Raw genomic sequence first — 22,996 nt, 5'->3', positions numbered from 1 at the left:
CCCTGAAACTAAAGCTATAACCTAGAGTGAGGAAAATAAGACTACTTGGTAAATGATAATTTTGGTAAAATCTTAGTACCTCTGATTTAATACTGGAAAGTATTTTTCTCTATTTTTAATTGGAGAACAATTGACATACAATATTCTGTTAGTTTCAGGTGTACATTATAGTGATTCAATATTTCTGTACATTACAAAACGATCCCCATGATATCTAGTTACCATCTGTCACCATACAAAGTTATGGCAGCATTATCAGCTATATTCCCTATGTTGTACATTACATTACCATAATTTAATTATTTTACAACTTGAAGCTGGTACTTCTTAATTCCCTTCAGCTTTTTTGCCCACCTCCAAACTCCTCCCCATTCTGATAACCAACAGTTTGTTTCCTGTATCTATGAGTCTGTTTCTGTTTTGTTTGTTCATTTATTTTGTTTTTTAGATTCCACGTGTAAATGAAATCATATAGTATTTGTCTCTCTTTGTCTGACTTATTTCACTTACTGCATAATGCCCTCTAGTTTATCCACACTGTCTCATATGGCAAGGTTTAATTCTTTTGTATAGCTTTGTAATATTCTGTTGCTTATATACAACATCTTCTTTATCCATCATCTGTTGATGGGCACTTGGGCTCCTTCCATATCTTGGCTACTCTAAATGATGGGTCAGGGGTGCATATCTCTTTGCTGACAAATTTAACACATCGTAGTTGTGGAGTTTATGGTATATTTCAATATAACTTTGAACTTCGTTTGGGTTTCACCAAGGAGGCTACATAAGAATTCATATAAATCATGAAATAATAAATTATGGAAACTATTTCTCATATATATATATATGCTTCAAGGCTGATGAAAACATCTAAGTTTTTCAAATGGCTTGTTTGACTATGTTTTGTATATGGTACTTAAGAAAGGAATAGGATCACTATAATTTTAAAGAAGGCTACTTAATCTGACTTTTCCGAGATAGGGGATACATCTCTCCAGAGTGGCAATTCTAAAATGACCTTTAAAAAATGACTTCTTTGGAACTAGAATTTATAGGGATGAGAGTGGTGTGACATTTTATTGGCAACCCAGTGTTGGAAGAAAAGAACATAAGTACAAAGCATGATGCACATTTAATTAGAAGGTGGAGGTGAGGTAAAAGTAATGGATGCAGGCACACACAAATGCTTGACAGGATTTCCATTGACTGTCGTTAAATATTTGAACTTTGTAATGTTGTGAGAGGAACAGAATCATAAAGTGATAATAATGTATTTATCTGAGATTGCCCTTATACATTTTTATATAATTAACTATTTAAAGACATACTACTTCTGAGGCACCTGGGTGGCTCTGTGGGTTAAATCCTCTGCCTTCAGCTCAGGTCACCATCCAGGGTTCTGGGATCGAGCCCCGCATTGGGCTCTCTGCTCGACATCTGCTCCACGGGGAGCCAGTTTCCCCCTCTCTCTCTGCCTACTTGTGATCTCTGTCAAATAAATAAATAAAATCTTTAAAAAAAATAAAGACTTACTACCTCCATAAGTAAAACAACAAAAAAGAAAAAATATATAGTTCAGTGTTATGGAATTGGCTGTGAAATGCATTTACTGTTTCAGTTCCAGATTTTTTTTTTCCCAAAGATTTTATTTATTTATTTGACAGAGAGAAATCACAAGTAGATGGAGAAGCAGGCAGAGAGAAAGAGAGGGAAGCAGGCTCCCTGCTGAGCAGAGAGCCCGATGCGGGACTGGATCCCAGGACCCTGAGATCATGACCCGAGCCGAAGGCAGCGGCTTAACCCACGGAGCCACCCAGGCGCCCCTCAGTTCCAGATTTTGATCAAGCAGGAACGTGGTAGCAAAAGTGCTCTCAAGAATTAGCCCACATGTGTTCAACTATGGATTCTGCCACTTACAAACCATGTAACACAGAAAACTATGTAGCATCTCTTTCCTCATTTGATAGTGTAAGAGTATCTGTATACATTCATATAGATGCTTGTAACAGTGCCTTATACAGAATAGGCACTCAATAAGTGTACAGAATATTTTACTAACCTATTCTACTATTTAGTAGCAATAAAAAAACTATGTATGGTCTTTCTGAGAAACATATTTTATTTACTTATTTATTACTTCAAGCTTAGTCTCAGTGGATTGTATACTTCTGATTAGAATATATAAATTCATGAAAAAAGTTAAAGAAAACAAAGCAAAATGAAAAACCTGTCACTCCATAAAAAGAAGTAAAAACTAAATAAGCTAAAAAAAAGTCAAATCTTTGAAACTCAAAAAAGAACATAAATTTCAAAATATCCTAAATAAAACTCAAGGCATGAGAGATCTACAGCTGTTATTTTACTAACAACGCAGGAGAATAGGAATCTGCTATAGATGGGGAAAAGGAAAATAAAAAATAGTTCAACAATACACAAACATTTAGTATTTTCTTAAAGGCTGTCAAGATGAATTAGAGTTCCAAAAGCCCAGTCTACAACTACCTGCCACCTCTTTCTTAGGAGTATTTTTCAAGTACATGGGAGGTATATACAGAAAGCAGGAAATGGGAGAGTGCTAGAGAAGGGAATGGAAAGGAGCAGAACTGGAGAGATAACATAACTCCCCAGTGACCCTTCCACTCACCTCCTCACAGGAGAACTGGAGTATGAAACAGAAAGATTGTTCAGTGTTTGAAAGACTGGGTTATAATGCACAAGGAGATCTGCCATGTCTCACCATTGCTTAAATCTCAACAACTGCTGAAGAGAAAGAATTGAACCCATTCTCAAAAGAGTTATAACAAGTGGTTACATTAGGGTACACAAGAGGGAAAGAAGGTAACTAGGGATTATTCTTAATTCTCAGAAGCCACTCTCATTCTTTGGCTAGTGGCTCCCTCTGTCTTCAAGTCAGCAACTGAAGACAGAATCCTCTTATTGCAAATTTTTACTTTCTGCAGGAGAAATCACTTTATTTTTTAAAGGGCTTACCTGATCAGGTCAAGCCTATAGAAGATAATCTTCCCATTTTAGAATCAAAAGATTAGGGACCTTAATTATATCTGCACTATTTCTTTTGCAAACTAAGTAATCTAAGGAGTAACATGTGAAGGTGATGGGAACTATCTTAGAATTCTGCCTTACACAACTGGGTCCTTACTTCAGATATATGCTTTCCTTAATCTTAAGAGTAATTTGGTACAACTGATAAAACCACAGGGATTTTTAAAAGATTTTATTTATTTATTTATTTATTTATTTATTTGAGAAAGCAATGAGCATGAGCAGATGGGGATGGGGTGGGGGAGAGGAATAGAGGAAGAGGGAGAAATAGATTCCCTGCTCAGCAGGGAGCCCAACACTGGGCTTATTCCCAGGACTGTGAGATCATGACCTGAGCTGAAGGCAGAGGCTTAACCACCTGAGCTACCCACGTACCCCAAAACTATAGTTTTAAAACTTCAAAGAAGTGGATGAATTTGGCAGCATGTTCTTTCCTCTACCCCTGCCCCTAATCCCAGGTCATCAAGAGCAGATTCAACCTCACTAATATCTTGATTTCAGAGAGATTCTACTGACATACATTTAACTTCTTACCTACAGGACCGTGATTTAAACACCATCTTTGTGTTAATTAGTTATAGAGCAATAGAAGGCAATAAAGAAAAAGAAGTACCCTGCTAGCTAAAAAGTGTTACACAAATATAACAAAATATTGCAAAATATTGCAGTATTTTGAATTTTTAGTGAAGGAAGACTAGTATTTTCTTTACACAGAATGGAATTTTAAAAATTAAATCATTAATTTTTACATTATTGGGGTCTTACTGCTTTGATACCAGGAGCTTTATAGTATTTTTACTGTTATAATTTATAGAATAAAATTAATCCTTTATATTATATAGTGTTATAAGTTTTGACAAACATACACTGTCATGTAACCACCACCACAAGCAAGATATAAAACAGTTCAATTGCCTCAAGTGGTTCTCTTGTTTTTTTTTTTTTTTTTAAAGATTTTATTTATTATTTGACAGACAGAGATTACAAGCAGGTAGAGAGGCAGAAGTGGGGTTGGGGGGAAACAGGCTCCATGCTGAGCAGAGAGTTGCATTTGGATTTGGGGCTCAATCCCAGGACCCTGGATCATGACCTGAGCTGAAGGCAGATGCTTAACTGACTGAGCGATGCAGGCACTCTTGGGTTGGGTTTGTTTTTTGTTTTTTGTTTGTTTGTTTGTTTTTGTTTTTCAGCGTAACAGTGTTCATTGTTTTTTGCACCACACCCAGTGCGCCATGCAATCCGTGCCCTCTCCAATACCCACCACCCAGTTCTCCCAACCTCCCCCCGCCCCGCCTCTTCAAAACCCTCAGATTGTTTTTCAGAGTCCATAGTCTCTCATGGTTCACCTCCCTTCCAATTTCCCTCAACTCCCTTCTCGTCTCCACCTCCCCTTGTCCTCCATGCTATTTGTTATGCTCCACAAATAAGTGAAACCATATGATAATTCATCGCTTTCCCCCATCTCCAGATTCTGAAACTACTGATCTGTTTTCTATTCCTCTAGTTTTACTTTTCCAGAATGACAGATAAATGGAATCATGCATTATAAAGCCTTTTGAGTCTAGCTTCTTTCAATTAGCCATTTACATTTGAGATTCACCCATTCTGTTGTGTGTATTCTTAGTTCATTAGATTTATTGCTGAATAGCATTCTATTGTCTGAGTATACTGGTTTGTTTATCCATTCATCAGCTGAAGGACGTTTGGGTTATTTCCATTTTTAGTGATTATGAATAAAGGTGCTATAAACATTTTTGTAAGGGTTATTATGTGTAATTAAGTTTTCATTTCTCATGGCCAACTACCTGCAAGTGCAGTCGCTGAGATGTATGGAAGGAGTATGTTTACCTTTATGAGAAACTGGCAAACTGTGTTACAAAATGGCAGCGTCTCTTGGCAGTGGCACCAGGAACGTGGAGTCTTGTTGCTAGGGATCCTCTTCAGTACTTTGCCCAGTCATTCAACATGTTTGCTTAATTTAAAACTGTTTTATTACGAAATATGGAGAGTCCTTTGTATATTACAGGTCTAAGTCCACTGTAGATATCCTATTTTCAACTAGTCTGTGGCTTGCCTTTTCATTATTTTTACGATATATTTCACTGTAAATTGGTGTCTGAAGGGGAAAAAAATACATTAACTTTCAAGTATCTACTTGATCTTACCTCTGATTGTAACTTTCAAATGTTGATGAAATCTTATCTTTTTTCTCTTATATGGGTTTGTGCTCTTGTTGTACCTAAGAAATCTTTACTTAATCAAAAGTCTGAACACTCTTTCCTATGTTTTCTCCTATAACACTGTTGGTGGGAATGTAAGCTGGTGCAGCCACTCTGGAAAACAGCATGGAGGTTCCTCAAAATGTTGAAAATAGAACTGCCCTATGACCCAGCAATTGCACTATTGGGTATTTACCCTAAAGATACAAACGTAGTGATCCAAAGGGGCACGTGCACCCGAATGTTTATAGCAGCAATGTCCACTATAGCCAAACTATGGAAAGAACCTAGATGTCCATCAACAGATGAATGGATCAAGAAGATGTGGTATATATACACAATGGAATACTATGCAGCCATCAAAAGAAACGAAATCTTGCCATTTGCGACAACATGGATGGAACTAGAGCATATCATGCTTAGCGAAATAAGTCAAGCAGAGAAAGACAACTATCATATGATCTCCCTGATATGAGGAAGTGGTGATGCAACATGGGGGCTTAAGTGGGTAGGAGAAGAATAAATGAAACAAGATGGGATTGGGAGGGAGACAAACCATAAGTGACTCTTAATCTCACAAAACAAACTGAGGGTTGCTGGGGGGAGGGGGTTTGGGAGAAGGGGGTGGGATTATGGACATTGGGGAGGGTATGTGCTTTGGTGAGTGCTGTGAAGTGTGTAAACCTGGTGATTCACAGACCTGTACCCCTGGGGATAAAAATATATGTTTATAAAAAATAAAAAATTAATTAAAAAAATAAATAAAGTTTTACAATTTAGAGTTAGATCTACAATCCATTCTGAGTTACTTTTTGTGCAGTATATGATGTATGATCAAAGTGTAATTTTATATATATATGTGTATCCATTTGATCAAGCACTATTTGTTGAAAGAGCTGTTATTTCTTCATTGAGTTGCCTTTACATCTTTTGCAAGTATCAGCTGACCATGGGTATGCAGGTCAGTTGCTGGGCACTCTAATATTCCATTAGTGTCTGTGTCCATCTCTTGCCAGCATTACTCTGTCATGATTACTGTAGCTTTATGATAATTCTTGAGGACAGGTAGTGAGTCTTCTTTAACTTTGTTCCTTTTCAAACTGTTAAACCAGTTAAATAGGACAGCTATTCTATTTTATCTTTCCATGAAAATTTTGGACTCCACTTATGAATGCTTTTTTACATTGTGATATTAACATTCTTCCATCAAATGGTGGGATTTAATTTTGAATCTTGGAGGACCTTTATAACTAAAACCAATAGAATGACACTTTTTAATTTTTTAAGGCTAGATTATAAAAGGATACCTGACTCCCAAACAATTCTCTTTCTTTTTATCTTGGGTAGCTTTCCATGTAACATAATTTCCAATTTGGGAGAAAGAACAGGTCACATGTGGTCACATGTGGGTGTCCTGCCTAACAATCTTAGCCAAGCACCAGGTAACAGTCAACATCCTCTGACAATGTGTGAATGAATGAGATTATTCTAGGGCCAGCCTTCATGTATTACAGCTGAGCCATTGACTTCATCCATCAAAGAGAAGCCATTTCCATATGACCTCTGTGAGTAATGGCCTATGGAAACTGGAGACTATGAATGCTTATTTTTGTTTCATACCACTAACTTGCACTTATTTGTTTTGTAGAAATGAATACCTAATAAATATGGAGTGAATAGTTTATGAAGTATATTTTTCTTCTTCTTTGTATTATACTTGATAGATGTTTCTGGTTGATGGATTTGGTGTTGATCCACATTTGTATTTCTAGATCAGAATTTTCTGCAGCCTGAGCTCCCATCTTATATATTTTTTGGACTCCACTTATGAATGCTTTTTTACATTGTGATATTAACATTCTTCCATCAAATGGTGGGATTTAATTTTGAATCTTGGGATGAATACTTTCACATTTGACAACTTAAAATCACTAAGCTTAAAGTTTAATTCATTATGTTTACCCCTCTATCTGCCATTTTTTTTTTAGCTCCAGAACTTCTCTAGTCATAACAGTCAATTAAATGTTTCCTGAAACTAAATATGTATCAAGACTTTTCCTTCCTCCTTCATTACTGTGGAGATTGCATGGTGTCAGGCCTTCATCATCTCTAGCGTAGATTTTATTATTGTTCTGTCTTGAGTCTCCAGCTTTGGTTTAGGTTTATCTTTCTCAATCCACTTTTCTTTCTGAAGTTAGAGGAATCCTAAAGCACAATTTTTTTCATGATACCCCTTTCTTTAAAGTTCTTTATAAGCTCAATATCTACAAAAGATATTTCAAAACCTTTGTATTAAACATTATTTTTACAGAATATTCCCCCCCTAACCTGATATCTTCTCTTTATCTCCAAAATCTGAGTTCTAAATTTGTGAATCCAAATATAAAGTAGGGTCCTCATGGCAAAAATTACTTATTTCCCCCAAACATATACTAAGTAAAGCTTTTTGATAAGTGGGTCATTGATGATTTCAGTATGCCAATTTTTTAAAATGATATTTTTAGATGACAAAATAAATAATATTTAATGTACTTGAGAAATTTAACATTAAAACATTTTTATAGTATAAAGTTACATTTTGAGCTTACTTCCAAGGTGATTGGGAATATTGAATCAACTACACATATTCTCAAGAATCTGAGGTGCACAATTGACGGGTTGTATTAACTTGAGCTACCATAACAAAATACCATGGACTAGGTGGCTTTGGCAACAGAATTTTAGTTTCTCACAGTTCTAGAGCTAGAAGTATAAAGTCCAGTTTCCAGTCAGTTCAGATTGGGGTGAGGGCTCTCTTCTTGGCTTGCAGATGGCTATATTCTTTCCATGTCCTCACTTGACCTTTCTTGAGCCCTCTTATGTTTTGTTCTTACAGGGACACTAATTTTATCATAGTAAGGGGCCACTCATGTGACCCAGTTTAACCTTAATTACTTCTTTAGAGGTGCTGTCTCCAAATGTAGCCACACTGGGTGTTAGGGCTCCAGTATATAAATTTTGGAATGGACACAAACATTAACTCCATAACACAGGTCTTATTATTTTTTTTAAAGGGTGACTGAAAAGGTTATCTAATATAAATCTCTTTTATTTCTTTCTATCACTATGATTCCTGCTTCTAAAGACCTTGCTTTTCACTCTTTCTTTTCACTTTTTTTGATTATGGCAAAATCTACTGGATCAACTGTTAATAGTATGAATATATTTTTTGAATCCCTAAAACACTAGAACAACTATTCTTAATGTAGAGGATTTTGTAATGTGTCAGGCTTCTTTCTATATACAACTATATACTTTGTATAGACTATTCTACAAAACCATGTGTAGTTTTTCTCCTTATTTAAGATAATGTGTTTATGACCCACTAAATAGGCTTAATTAGTATGCCAAACCTCTGAGGTTATATACTACTGATTTGTTTAAACAAAGTTCTTGACCTAGTAAATAGTTTTTTCAATAAGTATAGCTCTACCATTTGTTTTAATATCTATCTAATATCATGTATGCTAATTAAGAAGATTGAATGTTTTAATTATTTGAGTATAAGTTAGTCTTGGGATTCAAGTAATATTAATAGAGTATGGTATTTTTAAAAATTAAATGACTGTCATATCTAAAAATAAAATAACAATAATTTTTAAAAGTAGTATTCTAGAGGCACCTGGGTGGCTCAGTGTGTTGGGCCTCTGCCTTCAGCTCAGGTCATGGTTTTGGGGTCCTGGGATTGAGCCCCACTTTGGGCTCTCTGCTCATCGGGGAGCTGGCTTCCCCCTCTCTCTTTGCCTCCCTCTCTGCTTTGCTGTGATCTCTATCAAATAAACAAATAAAATCTTTAAAAAAATTAGTATTCTAGGCCTGCTTTTTTAAAATATATGTATATGTTGTTATATCTTGTTTTTACTAACTCATGGTAAATTCAGTTAATGTGATTTTACTTTTAAACATGTTCCCTGGTAAATTCTACATTGGGAATTTTATCTTATTAATGAGTATTAGTTAAGACTTAATTTTTTATGTAAATTATTTGAAACCCTGGAAATTATGTAAACTGATAGCTTTATAAAACATGTTATTGCCTTCTGAAATAAGTAGTAACTGTGATCTCTTTCACTTTTGGATAAATTGGTATCTGAAGGGGAAAAAAATACATTATCATTTCAAGTATCTACTTGATCTTATATCTGAGGTCAGTTTGTGTCATTTTGTTCTTTCTGTAATTAAAACAATAGCACTTTATGCACAACTTACTACCATACTGTAGAATTATACTGAAACTAATTGCAGTTTTTGCTTGAGTAATTTTTTCTTCTTTGCTTGAATAATTTTTAATTATAATAAAACTATTAAAGTAAAAGGCCATAGTAAAGTTTTATATGTCAAATGTATGTCTTTGAGCAGTCCTATCTTTTCTTTTCCTTTCTTTTTAAGATTTTATTTATTTATTTGACAGAGAGAGAGAGAAGTCACAAGTAGGCAGAGAGGCAGGCAGAGAGAGAGGGGGAAGCAGGCTCCCTGCTGAGCAGAGAGCCCAATGTGGGGCTCCATCCCAGGACCCTGAGATCATGACCTGAGCTGAAGGCAGAGGTTTAATTAACCCACTAAGCAACCCAGGCACCCTACACCTATCTTTTCTAATGTTACTACAGAAGTTTTACCAAATGTTTAGAATTCAAGTAGGCAGGAACATGACTTGGCTATTTTTAATTGCTGGCCACTTAAAACAAGATGACAATAAATTGCTTTTTGGGACACCTGGGTGGCTCAGTTGGTTAAGCCGCTGCCTTCGGCTCAGGTCATGATCCCAGGGTCCTGGGATGGAGTCCCACATCGGGCTCCTTGCTCAGCGGGGAGACTGCTTCTCTCTCTGCCCTCTGCCTGCCTCTCTGCCTGCTTGTGTTCTCCCTCTCTCTCTCTCTCTCTCTAACAAATAAATAAAATCTTTAAAAAAATAAATTGCTTTTTAATTTTTGTTACAGTAAAATATAGGAGGCATTTTTAATGTACATTTTTATGAATAAATTTTAAAGAATTTATCTTATAATTATAAGTTTATAGGTGTTGATTCAAGTTTGAATTTAAATTACTTTAGTGACTTTGTCCTAAACTGGTAAGTTGCAGATAATCCTTTATCACCAAATAATCCCTTAAAAAATTCCTAAAGGGGTGCCTGGGTGGCTCAGTTGTTAAGTGTCTGCCTTCGGCTCGGGTCGTGATCCCGGGGTCCCAGGATTGAGCCCCACGTCAAGGCTCCTTGCTTGGCAGGAAGCCTGTTTCTCCCTCTCTCATTCCCCCTGCTTGTGTTCTCTCTCTCGCTGTGTCCCTCTCTCTGATAAATAAATAAAATCTTTAAAAAAAAAAAAAACCTAAGAATTCTAAATACTTAATATTTCTGAAGTCTCTAGTTGAGTGAATTTTAAGATCTATTTAACAATAGGGAGAAAAAAAGATTGTAGCAAATAAAGGTTTGAATAAATTTATTAAATTTTATAAATTAATGATAAAGTTTTAATTCAAATGTATCAGGTAGCAAATTTTCTGCTATTGGGTTTCAATCTGTCAAGTTTTCTCTTGCTATCATCTGTAAGTTTATTTCTGTAAATATTTTTTCGTACTTTTTACTGTCCATTCATAACAAACATAAAACAACATATAAATTATATTATTATGTGATGTGATTGAACTTTTAAAAACCCTCAGGAAGGAAAGCAAATCTTTTTATTCTTGAAGTAACCCAGTCTTTCAGAAAGACTAAAAACAAGTTCCTATTCATAATATATTCATCTTCTATATTTTCTTTTGGTGTTTTCTTTCAAGGAGAGTTTCTCTATCAAAGCAATGAATGAGCTCATCTATAGGTATATTAACATTTTTTTTTTTTTTTTTTTTAGTTAGTTCTTGCCTTGTCATTGTACAACTATCATCGTTGGTTTCTAGAGGGTTCTGGTTTTTTTTCATTTATTTTGCTTTTTATTCTCTTCCTAACAGCATTAATTTTTTTCTCCATTCTCTCAAAAGCAACCACTCTCATGTGGTTGATGTGGGTCCTTGAATTAATGTGTATCCCTTTGTCATTTTTGTATACTATGCATTATATAAATTATATTATTTTTGAATGTTCTTAGTGTATAAGAGGAGATATTCTGCTGCTGTTTTTTGTTTTTTTACTGAACAAGCAGTGTTAACTGCTGGTATTGCCACGTGCATCTAGCTCATTGTTTTAATCATCTGAGAAGGTTCCATGGCATATATAGATCACATTGCACTTATATCCTGTGCTAGTGGTGGACACCTAGTTTTTCTCCGTCTTCCTATCACAAAAGCAGTGCAACAGTGAACAATTGAATGTGTATCCTATTAGAGACCTGTCAAGCATTTTGCAGGATTTTATTCCCAGGAGAAGGATTGGTGTTATAGGATATAGAAATGATCAATTTGCCCAAGCACTTTAAGCTATTTTCTGCAAGACTGACCTGTTTGTTCCTATTTCTTCTGCTTTGTTCCAATAATTAGCATTACAAACTTTGAAACTTTTTTACTAATTTCTTGAGTCAGATCTGGTATCTACATTGATTTAGTTTTAGTTTCTCATATTACTAATGAATATGAGCACCTCTTTTTGTACAGTTACCCATTTCAGCTTTCTTTCTGTTGATTATCTGTTTATATCCCTTGTGTATTTTTTCCAGTTTTCTTTTGTTGTTGATTTTAGAATTTCTGGTCTCTTTTAAAAAGTTTTCAGTGTTGCAAATACTTTGCTCAATCTTTCATTTGCCAGGGCCCTTCCTCAACCAAATTTGACCTAATAAAATTAATGACATTAACTGTCAAAGAAAGAAAAAAATAACTGAATCTAGGGAGTAAGTAAAGCTGTTAAAAACAATTTTTACTCAGGAACTATTGCAATAGAGGTAAAGACACTTCAATATAGAACTGGATTCAATGTAGAATTAGGCTCAGTTCTGAATACAAAAAGAAAAAGTGGAGATTTATTGCCACGCAGCAGGGTAGGGAATTGGTGGGTGAAAAATTATGAAAAGGAAACATCAGGCATAAGAGGAGTTTCTAGCTAAACAGAGCTCACAAGCCATGCCTGAGTGGCTCAGTTGGTTAAGGTTTGCCTCTGCTCAAGTCATGACTCTTGGGTCCTGGGATCTAGTCCTGCTGTGGGCTCCCTGCATATCAGGGGAGAGCCTGCTTCCCCCTCTTCCTCTGCTGCTCTCCCTGCTTGTGCTCTCAGGCACTCACTCTCTCTGTCAAATAAATAAATAAAATCTTAAGAAAAAATTAACAGAGCTCAGAGAGTCTTGCTGAAAGTAGGTCAGGCTGACTATCACCCAGAGGATGCTGAGGGATGAGGAATTTGATCAGATACTGAGGGCAATCAGATATTAAGGGGGAGGATTCTTGCTAAACTGACTTAGCAAGAATTTTGCAAAATTGGGGCAATGCAAAAACAGAAAAGGAAGTCCAAGGTAGGGTCTAATAGTGCAGAGAACTCATTGAAGTTTGAAGTTTGGTCAAAGACAGAATCTGTCAGTACCAATGTTTTCACATTTTTGAGTAATGTTTTGAGAATTAGTTTTCATTTTAGGCTATAAATATATTCCCCAATATTTCCTTTCATTAGAATTTAACTTTACATTTTTTTAATCCATTTGGACCAGTAGGATAGAGAAATATAATTCTTCATATTGATGGATCTTCTAAAAGCAAAAAATACCACAAAACAAAACAAAGCGGTTAAACAGTTTTTATCCTTTTTTTTGGTAAGATTTTATTTATTTATTTGACAGACAATGATCACAAGTAGGCAGAGAGGCAGGCAGAGAGAAACAGGGGGAAACAGTCTCCGCATGAGCCAAGAGTACTATGTGGGGCCAGATGCCAGGACCCTGGGATCATGACATGAGCCAAAGGCAGAGGCATAACCCACTGAGCCACCCAGGTGCCCCTAAACAGTTCATTTATCCTTATTAATTTACAATATAATTTTGGTCATATATCAAGTTCCTTTCTATGTGCAATTGTCTCTCTTTTCTTGTTTCATTTCTTATTGCTATACCAGTATCATATTTTTAAAGTTACAATTTATTTTTAGTATATCATTATATTTGTTAAACAAACTCTACTATTTAACTTCCTTTTCAAAAAGATTTAAATACATTTAATTCTTTTTTTAAAAGATTTTATTTATTTATTTGAGAGAGAGCATGAGAGAGGAGAAGGTCAGAAGGAGAAGCAGTCTCCTTGAGGAACTGGGAGCTGGATTCAGGACTTGATCCTGGTCCTCCGGGATCACGATCCGAGCCGAAGGCAGCTGCTCAACCAACTGAGCCACCCAGGCACCCCTAAATAATTTAATTCTTAAACAATTTTTTAAATTAAATCTAGTTCAATTTGACTCATGGCGTATATACTCTTCTGTGCCTGTTTTTTTCTACTCCAAGAACAGTTTTTGGGATTCATCTAGTATTGATGGACATAGTTGAAGTTCCTTCATTCACATTTTTATATAGTATTTCATTGTGAGAATATGTCATAATTCATTTATTCATTTTATTCATGTAAATTTAGGTGGTTTCTATTATAACTGTTATAAATACTGCTACTATGGGTGCCTGGGTGGCTCAGGTCATGATCCCGGGTCCTGGGATTGAGTCCCGCATCAGGCTCTCCGCTTGATGGGGAGCCAGCTTCCCCCCACCCTCTGCCTGCCTCTCTGCCTACTTGTAATCTCTGTCTGTCAAATAAATAAATAAAATCTTCAAAAAAATACATAAATAAATAAATACATACATACATACTGCTACTGTGAATCTTTTAATATATGTTTGTGTGTGTGAATATATGCATACATTTTTTTTTATAATTTTTTTATTTTTTATAAACATATATTTTTATTCCCAGGGGTACAGGTCTGTGAATCACCAGGTTTACACACTTCACAGCACTCACCAAATCACATGCCCTCCCCAATGTCCATAATCCCAACCCCTTCTCCCAAACCCCCTCCCCTCGGCAACCCTCAGTTTGTTTTGTGAGATTAAGAGTCACTTATGGTTTCTCTCCCTCCCAATCCCATCTTGTTTTATTTATTCTTCTTCTACCCACTTAAGCCTCCATGTTGCATCACCACTTCCTCATATCAGGGAGATCATATGATAGTTGTCTTTCTCTGCTTGACTTATTTCGCTAAGCATGATACGCTCTAGTTCCATCCATGTTGTTGCAAATGGCAAGATTTCATTTCTTTTGATGGCTGCATAGTATTCCATTGTGTATATATACCACATCTTCTTGATCCATTCATCTGTTGATGGACATCTAGGTTCTTTCCATAGTTTGGCTATTGTGGACATTGCTGCTATAAACATTCGGGTGCATGTGCCCCTTTGGATCACTACATTTGTATCTTTAGGGTAAATACCCAATAGTGCAATTGCTGGGTCATAGGGCAGTTCTATTTTCAACATTTTGAGGAACCTCCATGTTGTTTTCCAGAGTGGCTGCACCAGCTTGCATTCCCACCAACAGTGTAGGAGGGTTCCCCTTTCTCCGCATCCTCGCCAGCATCTGTCATTTCCTGACTTGTTGATTTTAGCCATTCTGACTGGTGTGAGGTGATATCTCATTGTGGTTTTGATTTGTATTTCCCTGATGCCGAGTGATATGGAGCACTTTTTCATGTGTCTGTTGGCCATCTGGATGTCTTCTTTGCAGAAATGTCTGTTCATGTCCTCTGCCCATTTCTTGATTGGATTATTTGTTCTTTGGGTGTTGAGTTTGCTAAGTTCTTTATAGATTCTGGACACTAGTCCTTTATCTGATATGTCGTTTGCAAATATCTTCTCCCATTCTGTCAGTTGTCTTTTGATTTTGTTAACTGTTTCCTTTGCTGTGCAAAAGCTTTTGATCTTGATGAAATCCCAGTAGTTCATTTTTTCCCTTGCTTCCCTTGCCTTTTGCGTTGTTCCTAGGAAGATGTTGCTGCGGCAGAGGTCGAAGAGGTTGCTGCCCGTGTTCTCCTCAAGGATTTTGATGGATTCCTTTCGCACATTGAGGTCCTTCATCCATTTTGAGTCTATTTTTGTGTGTGGTGTAAGGAAATGGTCCAATTTCATTTTTCTGCATGTGGCTGTCCAATTTTCCCAGCACCATTTATTGAAAAGGCTGTCTTTTTTCCATTGGACATTCTTTCCTGCTTTGTCGAAGATTAGTTGACCATAGATTTGAGGGTCTATTTCTGGGCTCTCTATTCTGTTCCATTGATCTATGTGTCTGTTTTTGTGCCAGTACCATGCTGTCTTGATGATGACAGCTTTGTAATAGAGCCTGAAGTCCGGAATTGTGATGCCACCAACGTTGGCTTTCTTTTTCAATATCCCTTTGGCTATTCGAGGTCTTTTCTGGTTCCATATAAATTTTAGCATTATTTGTTCCATTTCTTTGAAAAAGATGGATGGTACTTTGATAGGAATTGCATTAAATGTGTAAATTGCTTTAGGTAGCATAGACATTTTCACAATATTTATTCTTCCAATCCAGGAGCATGGCACATTTTTCCATTTCTTTGTGTCTTCCTCAATTTCTTTCATGAGTACTTTATAGTTTTCTGAGTATAGATTCTGTGTCTCTTTGGTTAGGTTTATTCCTAGGTATCTTATGGTTTTGGATGCAATTGTAAATGGGATTGACTCCTTAATATCTCTTTCTTCTGTCTTGCTGTTGGTATAGAGAAATGCAACTGATTTCTGTGCATTGATTTTATATCCTGACACTTTACTGAATTCCTGTATAAGTTCTAGCAGTTTTGGAGTGGAGTCTTTTGGGTTTTCCACATATAGTATCATATCATCTGCGAAGAGTGATAATTTGACTTCTTCTTTGCCGATTTGGATGCCTTTAATTTCCTTTTGTTGTCTGATTGCTGAGGCTAGGACCTCTAGTACGATGTTGAATAGCAGTGGTGATAATGGACATCCCTGCCGTGTACCTGACCTTAGCGGAAAATCTTTCAGTTTTTCTCCATTGAGAATGATATTTGCGGTGGGTTTTTCATAGATGGCTTTGATGATATTGAGGTATGCGCCCTCTATCCCTACACTTTGAAGAGTTTTGATCAGGAAGGGATGTTGTACTTTGTCAAATGCTTTTTCAGCATCTATTGAGAGTATCATATGGTTCTTGTTCTTTCTTTTATTGATGTGTTGTATCACATTGACTGATTTGCGGATGTTGAACCAACCTTGCAGCCCTGGAATAAATTCCACTTGGTCGTGGTGAATAATCCTTTTAATGTACTGTTGAATCCTATTGGCTAGTATTTTGTTGAGTATTTTCGCATCTGTGTTCATCAAGGATATCGGTCTATAGCTCTCTTTTTTGGTGGGATCCTTGTCTGGTTTTGGGATCAAGGTGATGCTGGTCTCATAAAATGAGTTTGGAAGTTTTCCTTCCATTTCTATTTTTTGGAACAGTTTCAGGAGAATAGGAATTAGTTCTTCTTTAAATGTTTGGTAGAATTCCCCTGGGAAGCCGTCTGGCCCTGGGCTTTTGTTTGTTTGGAGATTTTTAATGACTGTTTCAATCTCCTTACTGGTTATGGGTCTGTTCAGGCTTTCTATTTCTTCCTGGCTCAGTTGTGGTAGTTTATATGTTTCTAGGAATGCATCCATTTCTTCCAGATTGTCAAATTTATTGCCGTAGAGTTGCTCATAGTATGTTCTTATAATAGTTTGTATTTCTTTGGTGTTAGTTGTGATCTCTCCTCTTTCATTCATGATTTTATTTATTTGGGTCCTTTCTCTTTTCTTTTTGATAAGTCGGGCCAGGGGTTTATCAATTTTATTAATTCTTTCAAAGAACCAGCTCCTAGTTTCGTTGATTTGTTCTATTGTTTTTTTGGTTTCTATTTCATTGATTTCTGCTCTGATCTTTATGATTTCTCTTCTCCTGCTGGGCTTAGGGTTTCTTTCTTGTTCTTTCTCCAGCTCCTTTAGGAGTAGGGTTAGGTTGTGTACCTGAGACCTTTCTTGTTTCTTGAGAAAGGCTTGTACCGCTATATATTTTCCTCTCAGGACTGCCTTTGTTGTGTCCCACAGATTTTGAACCGTTGTATTTTCATTATCATTTGTTTCCATGATTTTTTTCAATTCTTCTTTAATTTCCCGGTTGACCCATTCATTCTTTAGAAGGATACTGTTTAGTCTCCATGTATTTGGGTTCTTTCCAAACTTCCTTTTGTGGTTGAGTTCTAGCTTTAGAGCATTGTGGTCTGAAAATATGCAGGGAATGATCCCAATCTTTTGATACCGGTTGAGTCCTGATTTAGGACCGAGGATGTGATCTATTCTGGAGAATGTTCCATGTGCACTAGAGAAGAATGTGTATTCTGTTGCTTTGGGATGAAATGTTCTGAATATATCTGTGATGTCCATCTGGTCCAGTGTGTCGTTTAAGGCCTTTATTTCCTTGCTGATCTTTTGCTTGGATGACCTGTCCATTTCAGTGAGGGGAGTGTTAAAGTCCCCTACTATTATTGTATTATTGTTGATGTGTTTCTTTGATTTTGTTATTAATTGGTTTATATAGTTGGCTGCTCCCACATTGGGGGCATAGATATTTAAAATTGTTAAATCTTCTTGTTGGACAGACCCTTTGAGTATGATATAGTGTCCTTCCTCATCTCTTATTATAGTCTTTGGCTTAAAATCTAATTGATCTGATATAAGGATTGCCACTCCTGCTTTCTTCTGATGTCCATTAGCATGGTAAATTCTTTTCCACCCCCTCACTTTAAATCTGGAGGTGTCTTCGGGCTTAAAATATGTTTCTTGGAGGCAACATATAGATGGGCTTTGTTTTTTTATCCATTCTGATACCCTGTGTCTTTTGACAGGGGCATTTAGCCCATTCACATTCAGGGTAACTATTGAGAGATATGAATTTAGTGCCATTGTATTGCCTGTAAGGTGACTGTTACTGTATATGGTCTCTGTTCCTTTCTGATCTACCACTTGTAGGCTCTCTCTTTGCTTAGAGGACCCCTTTCAATATTTCCTGTAGAGCTGGTTTGGTATTTGCAAATTCTTTCAGTTGTTGTTTGTCCTGGAAGCTTTTAATCTCTCCTTCTATTTTCAATGATAGCCTAGCTGGATATAGTATTCTTGGCTGCATGTTTTTCTCGTTTAGTGCTCTGAAAATATCATGCCAGCTCTTTCTGGCCTGCCAGGTCTCTGTGGATAAGTCAGCTGCCAATCTAATATTTTTACCATTGTATGTTACAGACTTCTTTTCCCGGGCTGCTTTCAGGATTTTCTCTTTGTCATTGAGACTTGTAAATTTTACTATTAGGTGACAGGGTGTGGGCCTATTCTTATTGATTTTGAGGGGCGTTCTCTGAACCTCCTGAATTTTGATGCTCGTTCCCTTTGCCATATTGGGGAAATTCTCCCCAATAATTCTCTCCAGTATACCTTCTGCTCCCCTCTCACTTTCTTCTTCTTCTGGAATCCCAATTATTCTAATGTTGTTTCGTCTTATGGTGTCACTTATCTCTCGAATTCTCCCCTCGTGGTCCAGTAGCTGTTTGTCCCTCTTTTGCTCAGCTTCTTTATTCTCTGTCATTTGGTCTTCTATATCACTAATTCTTTCTTCTGCCTCATTTATCCTAGCAGTTAGAGCCTCCATTTTTGATTGCACCTCATTAATAGCTTTTTTGATTTCACCTTGGTTAGATTTTAGTTCTTTTATTTCTCCAGAAAGGGCTTTTATATCTCTTGAGAGGGTTTCTCTAATATCTTCCATGCCTTTTTCGAGCCCGGCTAGAACCTTGAGAATTGTCATTCTGAACTCTAGATCTGACATATTACCGATGTCTGTATTGATTAGGTCCCTAGCCTTCGGTACTGCCTCTTGTTCTTTTTTTTGTGTTGAATTTTTATGTCTTGTCATTTTGTCCAGATAAGAGTAAATGAAGGGGCAAGTAAAATACTAAAAGGGTGGCAACAACCCCAGGAAAATATGCTTTAACCAAATTAGAAGAGATCCAAAATCGTGAGTGGGGAGAAAGGGGATAAAAAGAGGTTCAAAAAGGAAGAAAGAAAAAAAAAAAAAAAAGAAAAGAAAAAAAAAAAAGAAAATAAAAGAAAAGAATTTTTTAAAAAAGAAAACACCTAAGAAAAATGTAAAAAAGAAAAAATATATATATTAGATAAACTTTCAGAAAGTGGTTGTTTTTCTGTTTCCAGAATTGCTGTTCTTCTTCTCTTCGATCTGCCGATGGATTTTCAGGTGTTTGCAATCTTTAGATAAGCTATCTAGCTGATCTCCGGCTAGCTGAAGCAGTCTCAGCTTGCTACTTCTCCGCCATCTTGACTCCTCCCCTCCATATGCATACATTTTTGTTGGTTGAATACCTAGCCACGGAATTGTTGGTACCATATATATGCATATTTTTAGGTATGTTAGATAATATTGAACACTTTTTACCAATTTGTAGATCCACCAGAAAAATAGAAAATTTTCATTTCTTCCTCATTTTGCTGACATCTGATAGGTTCTGCCTGGATGTTGCTTTTGGTATCTCACTGTGGTTTTCATTGTCAATACCTCAAACACCGATAATGTTGAGGACGTTTTCATATGTTTAATTATTCTTGGGATGTCCTCCTTTTTTCTAAAGTGTCATTTGTAGGATTTTGTCCAGCTAGGGGATGGCAGTGGTTCTGTGTTCTATTACTTATTTAAGTGCTTTGTTGGAGTAATATATTGTACGTATCTTTTCCCAATTGGTAGCTTTTCTTTTCAGTCCCTTAGAAGTATCTTCTGATGAATGATCATTGTTATTTTTGATCTAGTCAATTTTGATATGGGAAAGGAATGGAAATATACCACTTGTGTATATATTAAACTTCTAATTATGACTAATAATGATGCTAAAGGGTTTGTGGATTTGGTACAATGAGTACATTATTTATGTGATACAGGGATTATTTACTGCTGTTTTAATAATGCGTTTATCAGTTTATATGAAGATTTAGTAAATTGTTGAAGTTAGACCATTGATAAGTGTGTAAAAATAAAGGTATTAGCCTATTTGCTTACAACATGAGTTTTGAAAAATAGTTTTAGGAAGCTCAAAAATGAGTATTTTTTAGAACTTTCTTCTTTTTTGTTATATAACTGGGATTTCAGTTTGAACCTAAGCTGAATTTACATTTGATTACATGTCTTGCCCTGTCTTAAATGAGTTCCAGATGAGGTAGATATATATTTTGGTAGCCATACAACATGCTCCTTACCAGAAAGCAGGTAATCACCAGCAGGTAATTAAACATAATAATATACCCAGTGACTTCTAGATACCACTGTTGAATTGCATTATTATTTTCTTTTTCTGTGTTATGGTATGCTTTAGGGGAAATCAGATTTCTAAAATGAATCTATATAATTCATTTTCTAGTCATTGAAAAAAAATCTGTTTTTGGTTATTTTAATTTTAATTCAAACTGCCTTCAGAATCCAGTGGGATATAATGTGAATGAAACTATTGAAGATATTCATTTAGCCATGAATTCAAGTTATGCTCTCTCCTTCTATCTTTTTGAGCCTACCAACCAAATTCATCCCTCCCCACGGTACATATTTATTTTACATGTGTTGTAAACCTTGGCAGGTGAGTAGGAATGTTATATTCTAGTATATAGTTATAGGACCTCCATATATAAAAATAGTAGATTATAACATTCATAAAATTAAAAAAGAAGCCAAAACTATGTTAAAAATAAATCTGATAATTGCATGTTGCTAGAATGATATAAGCCAGAAAACATGAATTATTGAGCCATAATTTAATCTTTTTGTCATAGTGAGTATATAAAAATAAAACACAATTTTATGTTTTATGATATCACTAGGATTCCCTGATAGAAATATAGTTCCATAATTCAGAATAACGTGTTACTTAGACCATGTTTAATTTTATTATACATATAAAGACATTATTATAATAAGAAGTGTTCTCAAAGTCAGACAGGAAAAAGCAGTGTATCATCATTCATATGTCATCATTCATTTTTCAGTGAGAAGAAAGTATACCTTAGTAGATTAGTCACTAAATCAAAAAATGAGAAAAAACATATAATATAACCCTCTACTTTATGAATAATAAAACTTAGACTTAGATTTTTCTCACAAAATAAACTCCTAAGATTACCCAAGAAAAGACAGACATAAAAGTCAACTTCTGTCTCATTCCTTTTGATGCAGGTGTAAGAGGTGAGGATGTGGGTATAAATTACTTCAAGAAGCAGGGATATTTCGAGGTGCTAGAATTCACATTAAATGAACTGAAATATTTAAAGCAGATTTATAAGTAACTCTACAATCTTGAGAAAATATTTGCTGATTCAACCTAGTTACAGAAAATACTTTTTGAAATATCCATATTGGTATTAGTTAAAAGGGTAGCAAATATATTTTCCCAGTAAAGTTAACAAAGTCCATTAACTGACTAATTTTTGTCAGCACTTGCAAATTAGCAGACTGCTACTGATTTGATTAAGTTTTAATGTAATGGGTTATTTTATAAATGATCACTGACTTTATTAAAAATAATGAAGAATATTAGCAACTCTGAGGAATTTGTCATTTATTCTTGAAATTTTGACTGCAATATTTTTAAAAGACAATGAAGTAAGTAAAGATATAATTTTAAAAAGACCCACATGATTAATCATAATTTCATTTTACTTTTCCAGTTTGATGTCCTGATATGGTACTTCGCATTAATAAGAACTATTTAAAGTTGGTATGGATTAAAAGTAAATACTTCTTGAATTCACATTAAGGAATGGTTGAACAACAGAAGAGTAACTGTTGCTTTTGACATGAAGTTGTCTTTAAATGTTATAAAATAACACAGTTATTAAAACTGAGGATATTATAAGAGTCTAGCATAAAACAGGGGGAAATGTGATTTTCCTGAAATGTATCTTAAAAGATTTAAATTTAAAATAACAAGCTAAAACATAATGTTTACTACTATATATACTAGTTATTGGTTTATAAGAAAATAGACATCTTGTTTCAATAATGGACTGATTTGTAGTAAAAATTGGCTTAGAGTGAGTAGGGATATTAGAAAAGTCTGGGAGCACCTGGTTGGTGCATTCGGTTAAGCATCTGACTTTTGGTTTCTGGCTCAAGTGGTGATCTCAGAGTTATGACATCCAGCCCCACGTCTAGCTCCACACTCAGCACAGAGTCTGCTTGAGATTCTCCCTCCTTCCCTCTGCTCCTCCCTCTTGTACTTGCTGTCTCTCTCTCTAAAATAAATAAATGAATCTTTAAAAAAAAAGTCTGAAATTCCAAGATTATGAGGTGGTTTGCACTTAGTTTAATAATTAGAGTATATTACTTCTTTAGTAGTGTGGACTACGTATTTCAAACTCAAAATATCAAAACAAAAGATGCCATTTCAATGGTCATATTCTTTTCACCATAGAATGAGGCAATATTTGATATTTTATGTGGTGTACTAATTTAGCTATTCTGGTCATTTTTCTAATCCTTTACTAAAGATCAATTTACATCCCTTCCACCACTGCTTCTATTGGTTTTCCTATTTGTTATACCGTCCTTGCTGTAAGTTTTGTTAGTATAATTGACTTCTGAGTAACATGGGTTTGAACCACATGGGTCCATTTATACAT

This window comes from Mustela lutreola, chromosome 13, assembly GCF_030435805.1.
Source record: "Mustela lutreola isolate mMusLut2 chromosome 13, mMusLut2.pri, whole genome shotgun sequence".
NCBI classification, from domain to species: Eukaryota; Metazoa; Chordata; class Mammalia; order Carnivora; family Mustelidae; genus Mustela; species Mustela lutreola.
The sequence above is the reverse complement of the archived record's forward strand: the minus strand, read 5'-3'. Positions refer to the sequence as shown.